This window comes from Dipodomys ordii, unplaced genomic scaffold (assembly GCF_000151885.1).
Source record: "Dipodomys ordii isolate 6190 unplaced genomic scaffold, Dord_2.0 Scaffold80, whole genome shotgun sequence".
Taxonomy (NCBI): Eukaryota; Metazoa; Chordata; class Mammalia; order Rodentia; family Heteromyidae; genus Dipodomys; species Dipodomys ordii.
Genome location: NW_012267296.1, coordinates 3,561,598 through 3,570,368, shown reverse-complemented (window position 1 = coordinate 3,570,368; position 8,771 = coordinate 3,561,598). Strand labels below are relative to the sequence as shown.

The window sequence follows — 8,771 nt, the reverse complement described above, 5'->3', positions numbered from 1 at the left end:
CTACCACTTGAGCCATAGCGCCACTTCCGGCTTTTTTCTTTTTGCTTATGTGGTGCTGAGGAATTGAACCCAGGGCCTCATGCATGCAAGGCAAGCTCTCTACCACTGAGCCACGTTCCCAGCCCCTAAAGATTTGAGGCTTCTTTTTTCCTATTATTTTATTTCTATTTTTATAGAAATTAATTGGTATTTTGAATGAAGATTGTATTGAAAACGTGAATCATATTATACGAATTATAAGAGTTAATAATTCTAATCTATGAGAGTTCTCTGCCTCTGTCTCTGTCTCTTCTTGACTTTCATCAATATTTTGTAATATTTATTATATAGTTTAGTCAATTTCATGGTTAAATTATTCCAATATATTTAGAGACGTCTCTTTGAAGGAAGTGAATTGATGGAGATATACCGTGGAAGGTTAACTTGTCCTTTCATGTATCCCCTCTGATGCTCACTGCATCCTAGTCACAACCAAGACAGGACATTTCTGGCCTGAAACAAAATATTCCAAATGTCAGCTACCCAAGTATAGCTTGAGATGACAGGATTGCACACACAGCTATTATTTGAGTAGAGGTCTTAAAACTTTTGTATCGGTCTGGGAAATTGGCACAGTGGTAGAGCGTTTGCCTTGCATGCCTGAGGCCCTGGGTTCGATTCCTCAGCACCACATAAGCAAAAAAGGAAAAAGCTGGAAGTGGCGCTGTGGCTCACCTGGTAGGGCACTAGCCTTGAGATGAAGAGTTGAGGGACAGTGCTCAGGCCCAGAGTTCAGGCCCCACAACCGGACCAAACAAAAAAAAGAAAACTTTTGTATCTAGATTGACCTCAAAACACAATCATTTTTTCTCAGCCTCCATGGTAGCTAAAATCACAAGTGTGAGACACAGAGATTGGGATAGGTCCTTCTTCTTTAAATTTGTACACACTCAAGGGAACAAGCTTTTAGTATATTGGGCCTTTAAAGTCACCCTATAGCAATTCCATTAGTAGATTAAACATCCAATTTCAATGCTTTCCTGTATTTTACAGAATGAAGGAATATTTGCATAATATTATACACAAGAAAGTTCATTTTCTTGCTCTCTGTTCATCATTATGGTTTTATCTCATATTACATTCATCTTTATTATCTTATACCACAGTCTTATGACAGTATGTGATTCCTTTAAGCTTGATATGCATCATCTTTCTCAGAACACTTACTCATATCTTTATCCCAGAAACGTTCTTACTACTAGTTCTTGCTGACAGATACAATTTTCTGATTCAAAGTAAATGAAATTTGTTTCTTAATGACTTGTCTGACCTTTTCTAAATTAAAATTTCCAGAGATTCAGTTTAGAGATATATTTTAGAATGTAAGCTGCTACTGGTGAGTGTTTCTGATTGACTCATGTCTTAAAAGAAAACTAATTAATAAATATTTTGAGTAAACCTTTTTGCAAGTTCTATTTCATTAATAATATCAATGTGAATAACAAAATGTTAAATGGTAAAATTTTAAAGTATTGGCTTTGGATTTCTTTTTGAATATGAGAGGGAAAACAGAAGGTTTGTATTTGGCAGAAAACTTATCAACAATATGGAGTGTGAAAATTGTGGGATATAGAAATAGACATGTCAGATTGGGGAGACTAAATATGAGATTAGCTCAAATACCAGTTATTTTTTATTTAGTTAACAACATAAATGTATTTTTGGTCTTATTAATCACTGTGAATTATACAATTGCATATGTAAAATCAGAAAATGTATCTGTTGACACTACATGCAGGAAGAATAAAAATATTAATCACTGAGGTTTATATTCATATTATTTGACCTTTCAGAAAATACAAGTTGAATTTGAATGTTTAAATTTGCATGTTTTCCTGATTTCTTATATCCCCATCGGAAAAACATTGAGAGAAATATTATACTCTATTAGGTTGTCTAAAATTTAAAGTCTCATTGCTTGGTTTATAAAAAATCAATTAACAATGAATAATTTATTGATTTAACATTTTTTGGAGAAATACATATCAATAATTGATTTAACATTCTATTTAGAGGAATATTTCTTACAAATAAGTAACTGCGAGTTCCTAGTAAAATAGATATAATTTCTGGATGAGAACATGTTCCTTGTATAATAGTAATTGATAAACTAGCAAAGAGTTGCACGTTTTATAATTTATTCTTTAAAAGATCAAAATATCTAATTCAGAAACTTTTTTTGGTATTTGTATCTGTAATATAACTTCATTTGTGACCAGAATGAATAATCTAAGCCTTCACTATTAGTTGAAATGTTGGGAGGTTGACAAAACAATATTTGTTGATAGAAATAATTTTAAAAATAAGAGACGTAAGGAAGTATATGGTCTAGGGAAATGATAGGGGAGTTCATGGATAAGTATCTTTCTGTCATTTTCACTGAATTGTGACCAGCTGAAATATTTCTTTATGTGTAAAATTTCTAGTAGCTATTACCCTTTAAATATTTTTTTCATTGACCTATCACATTTTCCTAAAATTTAAAGCATAGATTCTTTTTTTTTTTTTTTTTTTTGTGAAAGCGTAGATTCTCTTGATTGGTTACTAATTCAAACATTCTCGATAAACATTCTGGTATTCTTTTCCTTGGTTCTCAGAAAATTTTCCTTATACAATTTATGTGTGTGTTTGTGTGTGTGTGTGTGTGTGTGTGTGTGTGTGTGTGTGTGTGTTTGTGTGCCAGTCCTGGGTCTTGAACTCAAGGCTTGAGTGTTGTCCTTGAGTTCATTTTTGTTCAATGCTAGCCTTGTCTTTTTGTGATTAATTGGAGATAGTAATATCATTCCTAGGCTAGTTTAAAACTGCAATAGTCAGATCTCAGCATTCTTAGTGGTTATGATTACAAGTATGATCCGCTGGCATCTTGGCTTTTCATAAAATCATTAAGGATCATTCTGTTACAATTATACAAAATTATAATTATACAAATTATATTTTAAATATTGTTTTGTTTAATTATTTAAAATTTAAGATTATTTACAAATCGATAATTTGATTTTCATCATTTTTATTTTCAAAATATTTTACATCATAATAAGATCTGAAGTCACAAATGAAACCTTTTAGAGAATAAAAGTAATAGTTCATCTGTATCTTCTTTTTATAGATTGGGAAAGTAAAGCTCAGAAAATATAAACAATTGGACAAAACTTGCATATTCCTCTTCCCCTCCACATGCTCCAGTGATTAGTTGAAATTCTTTGTGCTGTCTACCTACCTAAGTTCTTTTTCCATTGTTATATACTCCTTTACAGTGACAAATAACTTTTTATCAGCATCCTTTTTAGATAAAAAGAAGAAAATTGAAATTTATCTCACCATGCAGTTTTAAAATGATGAGCAAAAATATCTTAATGTATTTATGTTCATATCTATGTCATCTACATTTGGTTTTTACTTACAAAATATTCTCTAAATTATATTAAAAACATATTTAGACACCGAACATGCAGTAGTAAATATGGGTATTATGCCCTTTCATTTTAGGGATGTTATGTGGTTACAGAGAAGAAGCATCTAATTCAGTGATAGATGGATGCAAATGGCTTCCTCTATAAAGTGTTTTAGATCTCAGACCAAAATAGAATAATAGCATGGTTAAAATATTTGAAGCAAATCTATGTACTCTAGAAAACGTGTATAATCCTCAGATTGTATATAACATTGTTCTAGAGTCCCTGTAATTACAAATAATTGAACCATATATTTAATGCTACTTTGGCTATCCAGAAAAGTCTGGCCGTCAAGTAGTTTCTATTAGTGCTACCAAAGTCACATCCTTGCTTTCCCTACTGAATGGAAAAAGGCACCTTTGATTTTTTGTTTCCTAAGAAATATAAGCTTTTAAAAATCTCACATAAGGGCTGGGAAGTTGGCTCAGTAGTAGAGTGCTTACCTTTAATGCATGAGGCCCTGGATTGGATCCCTCAACACCACATAAGCAGAAAAAAAATGGAAGTGGTGCTGTTGATCAAGTGGTAGAGCACTAGCCTTGAGCTGAAGAGCTGGGTGATAGCACCGAGGCCCAGAGTTCAGGCACCCTGACCGACCAAAAAAATAAATTAAATAAATAAATAAAGTATCGCAGATTAAACCAACCCAGATGCCCCTCAGTAGATGAATGGATCAACATGTGATGCACACACACACACACACACACACACACACACACACACACACACAGTGGAATTCTATGCTTCCGTCAGAAAGAATGATATTGCCCCATTTGTAAGGAAGTGGAAAAATATAGAAAAAAAACATACTAAGTGGAGTAAGCCAGACCCAAAGAAACATAGGTCCCATGGTTTCCCTTATTTGCAATAATTAGTATACATCTAGGATAATCTTAGCAGATGAGCAGAATAGCTCAATAGCTATGTGCATATGGCCATATAAGATGACGCTATGTGAAATGCATTCATAGACTTGGACACAAGAAGGATTTTTGTTGTTGTTTTTAATGTACTATGTGTATTTCTTTTATGTTCTTCCCCCTATAGTATATCCTCTGTTGTCACTGTATTTGATTCTGGAAGGGGAGCCACAGATTTGTGAGAAAAAAGACAAGGGGGGATCCAATGCAACAGCGATATACACAAGACAATATGTTGGAAATGATCTGTATGACTTTGGGAGTGGGGGTGGAGGAAGTGAAAGTAGGAGAAAAATGAGGGAAGGAGTAACAAGTTTGACAAGAAACATACTTTTTACTTATGTAACTGTTACTCCTCTGTACATCACCTTGACAATTAAAAAATTAATAAAAAATTTTAAAGACATTAACTAGGAGATATTGACTTCATTAATTCCCTAAAATAAAGTTAGGGGAATTATGTTTATGGTCATACTAGTGTCATATTATTTCAAGAAAGACAAACCATTTAAATAATAGTAGGCACACAATGAAGCACATTTACATTTCTCTCTCCTTTTCTCTGGCTTTTTTTTCTCTATGTGAATAGAACACCTATTTTTTGTCAATACCTTTATGCTACTAAATGAAATTTAACTCTAAATATTTCTAGGATTTAGATGATATTGTACTCATAGATAAGAAACAGAGGACCAAATATATTATGAACTAGTCTAAAATGATTAAAGTAATTAGTATAGTTGTAAAGTTTTGTGTCAGAAATAAAATCTATATCCATCAAAATTTCACTTTTTCTTAATAAATTATGAGATACAAATGGATATTAAAGATTGAGTCAACAACTGCATTTGATTTGTATGGAAACTAAGGTTTAAATTAAGTAATTTTCCCCAAAGGAATCAGTATAAAATATGCTAATGATAAGAATATAATTTCATTGAATTCAGATCACGATTCTTTCCAGTAAAAGAATGGTTTCTTTTCACAATGTATCATATTTCAAATTTTAAAATAATTAAGGAAAATCAAATTTTACCATAAGCTTATGAACACATACATGTTGAGCTCATGATTTTCCTGTATAAAATATTTGTCTTCTTTATTCTTGGAAAAATCATAGTAGGGTGTTGACTAAGCATTTATATTTAATGCTGTAATAGAGGTTGATATCAGAGTACTATCTGTGATAAGTGCACAGAAAACGTAGCTGATGGGCTCTACTCACCAGGACTGTTAAGAGTACTAACGTTGGAAATTTTGTATTTTATTTGCTGTAGAACAAGAGCAAGCCTTTACTTCATTGACATGTATAAACTACATCACAGTTTCTTTCTGCTGATGCCATAACTTCAGTACCAATTCTCTACTTACATCATTTTTGAATATAAACTGTATCAAATAACCTCCCACATTAACAGTGCTAGACTTAACAAGAATGGATGCTGCTAGAATGAAGCTGCTTCTTTGATAACACAGCATTGAGCCTCCATCTACCTTTTTCAGATATTATTTTTCAGCATGTTAGAGTAGGGAGGAATGACAATAAGTCTCAAAGCCAAGTTAGAGTAAAGATGTTCACATAATATACATGCACTGTTTTGTTTAGAAAAGTTACAAATCTGGGGATATTATTTTAACTATTTACAGTTTCTAAAAACAATTATCTTCCAAAGGTAAGAGAACGTAGGAATTCTAAGACAAATATGTAGAAGAATGACAGGAATTATACAAAAATCCAATTTAAAAGCAGAAGTTTGACAGAGGAGAAACTTAATCAGAATTTTTAATTTATGATTTTCTTTTCTTTCTTTCTTTTGTTCTTCCTTCCTTTCTTTCTTTCTTTCGTTTTTCCTTTCTTTCTCTTTCTTTCATTCTTTCTTTCATTCTTTCGTTCTTTCTTTCTCTTTCTTTCTTTCTTTCTCATTCTTTTCCTTCTTTCCTTCTTTCTTTCTTTCTTTCTTTCTTTCTTCCTTCCTTCCTTTCCTTCCTTCTTTCTTTCTTTCTTTCTTTCTTTCTTCCTTTCTTTCTTCCTTTCTTTCTTCCTTCCTTTCTTTCTTTCTTTCTTCCTTTCTTTCTTCCTTTCTTTCTTTCTTTCTTTCTTTCTTTCTTCCTTTCTTTCTTTCTTTCTTTCTTTCTTCCTTCCTTCCTTCCTTTCCTTCCTTCTTTTTCTTTCTTTCTTTCTTTCTTTCTTTCTTTCTTTCTTTCTTTCTTTCTTTCTTTCTTTCTTTCTTTCTTTCTTTCTTTCTTTCTTTCTTTCTTTCTGTTGTTGTTGTGGGGCTTGAACTCGGGATCTGGGCTCTGTCCATGAGCTACTTTGCTCAAGGCTAGCACTCTACCACTTTGAGCCACGGTACCACTTCTGGTTTTCTGGTGTTTAATTGGAGATAAGATTCTCACAAACTTTGCTGACCTGGGGTGGCTTTGAACTGTGATCCTCATCCTCCTGAGTAGCTGTTACTACAAGCATAAACCAACAGCACCCAGCTAGAAAATTTGTACAGAAATAATAATTCGAATGTTATTGTTGCTACAGTTCTGGTTATGTGTATGTGTATATTTGTGTGTGTATGTAATGATTTAAGTCCATTCCACATAAGTTGTTTATGTGTTTGAAAGATTCTTGCAATTTGCGATGCTGCTACATTGTGTGAGTTTCAGTCATTTAACAGTGACTAAATGATAAAATAGAACTATGGAAATATCAAGATGATAGACAATTGTGATCTTAAATATAGAGACAAATTGTACTATTTCTATTAACAATTAGATGCGAGATTCTCATTATAAGTACAGCTTTAGATAGTTTGAATGAAGGGCCTGTAAGAAAACGAATTGCCAAAATAAACACACCAATGAAAAGATATACCACGCTTGTGGCTTTCTAGTGAAATATATGACCCATCAACGTTCCTGCAGAACAATATCCTGGAAGTCATAGGTAAATTCAACAAATTTCATATTCATTTCTGCACCATTTCTGTTGTTTTTTTTTTACTGCTCTTGAAAAGTTTGTTTTCTAAATGGTAGGAAAAGATTTTTCTCTACCTCACATAATTTCTGGCAAATATAAGTCTAGGGTGGGCAAGACCACTCTCAGGACACATTCTCAGCCCCTTCAAATGTGTGAACTAATGCTTCCCTGGACCCATATTTTTGGTGAAAATTGCAATGAGGAACAATCTGTTTCTAAACTTATTCCTTAGAAAAGTGAGTTTTAATTACAGAACAAAAGCAGTATGAGAAAAATCGAGATTTCACCTTCACTTGGTGCCTCCTGCCTCACTAATCCTACCTGTTAATCACCATTTACCTGCAAGTCTTGGAAACGTTTGGTTCGTTCAATGAACAGTTTCTGTAGCATCCTCATACTTTTATATTTTCTATCAAACTTCTTTTTGTCTTTGCTGAACTAGGACTAGAAGTAAATAACAAGTACCATTACAATATCAGTATACTTCTTTTTGTGTTCTTTAACTTATTGTTATAGTTGTCAATAAAGATTTTATTTTTTATTTTGTTTCCATAAATAACGCACTATGACATTGCTTATGGGGTTATTTTATTGTTTAATGATATGTTCCAAATGGTAAATGTATGGTCTATTTTGATAAAAACAACTTTAAATGAACACACTCACACACACAATGTGAAAAATATTTTCTGAGCAGTTGAAACTGAATTAAATCATTTAATGTGCATTGTTGTAGCCTTATCTCATATTTATACTCATATAAAATGAAAAGCAGATCAAGGAAATTAGAACAGTGAAATGTGGAAATTATTTAATAAGTGGAAAGGGGCAGGAGTGGTGAAGAGAGTGAGTTTAATTGAGTTATACTGCAAACATGTACGAAAATGTCAAAATGAAACTCTCCTTATGAAACTAACCTATGCTAATAAAATAACTCTAAAATAGCATTCAAGTGTGTATTTTTGTGAGGGTTGTAGGAAGGGTACAGGACTCAGAATAGAAAGATGAAAAAGCGCAACAGTGGAGCTCCCTGGACACTAATGACAATAAACTACAAAACTCATGGGTGAAGACGGGAAGCAGAGACTAAGAGAGAGCAAATAGGAGACATTTTACAGAAGGAAATGTACTAATTACCTGACTCATGTAACTATAATCCATTTGTATATCACCTTTATAATAACAATAAAGTAAAATAATTTAAAAATAGTATGTAGAAATGGAATTAGCAGGAAATTTTATTATGGGAAGGACAAAAGAGGAAAAGAACGTTGATTTAAAAGACAGCAAAAATGGCCTTACATACAAAGAAGTAACTATATTATGCAGAGAATATATAATTTCAATTGGAGAATAATTAATTATACATTTTCAGTATAAAACATCTTT

At 32.4% G+C, this 8,771-nt stretch overlaps 1 pseudogene; it reads right to left on the bottom strand.

Annotated features, from left to right (window-relative positions):
- LOC105992135 overlaps positions 1-7,778 on the bottom strand; it is a 77,614-nt pseudogene extending 69,836 nt beyond the window's left edge.
- Between the last annotated feature and the right edge of the window lie 993 nt (positions 7,779-8,771).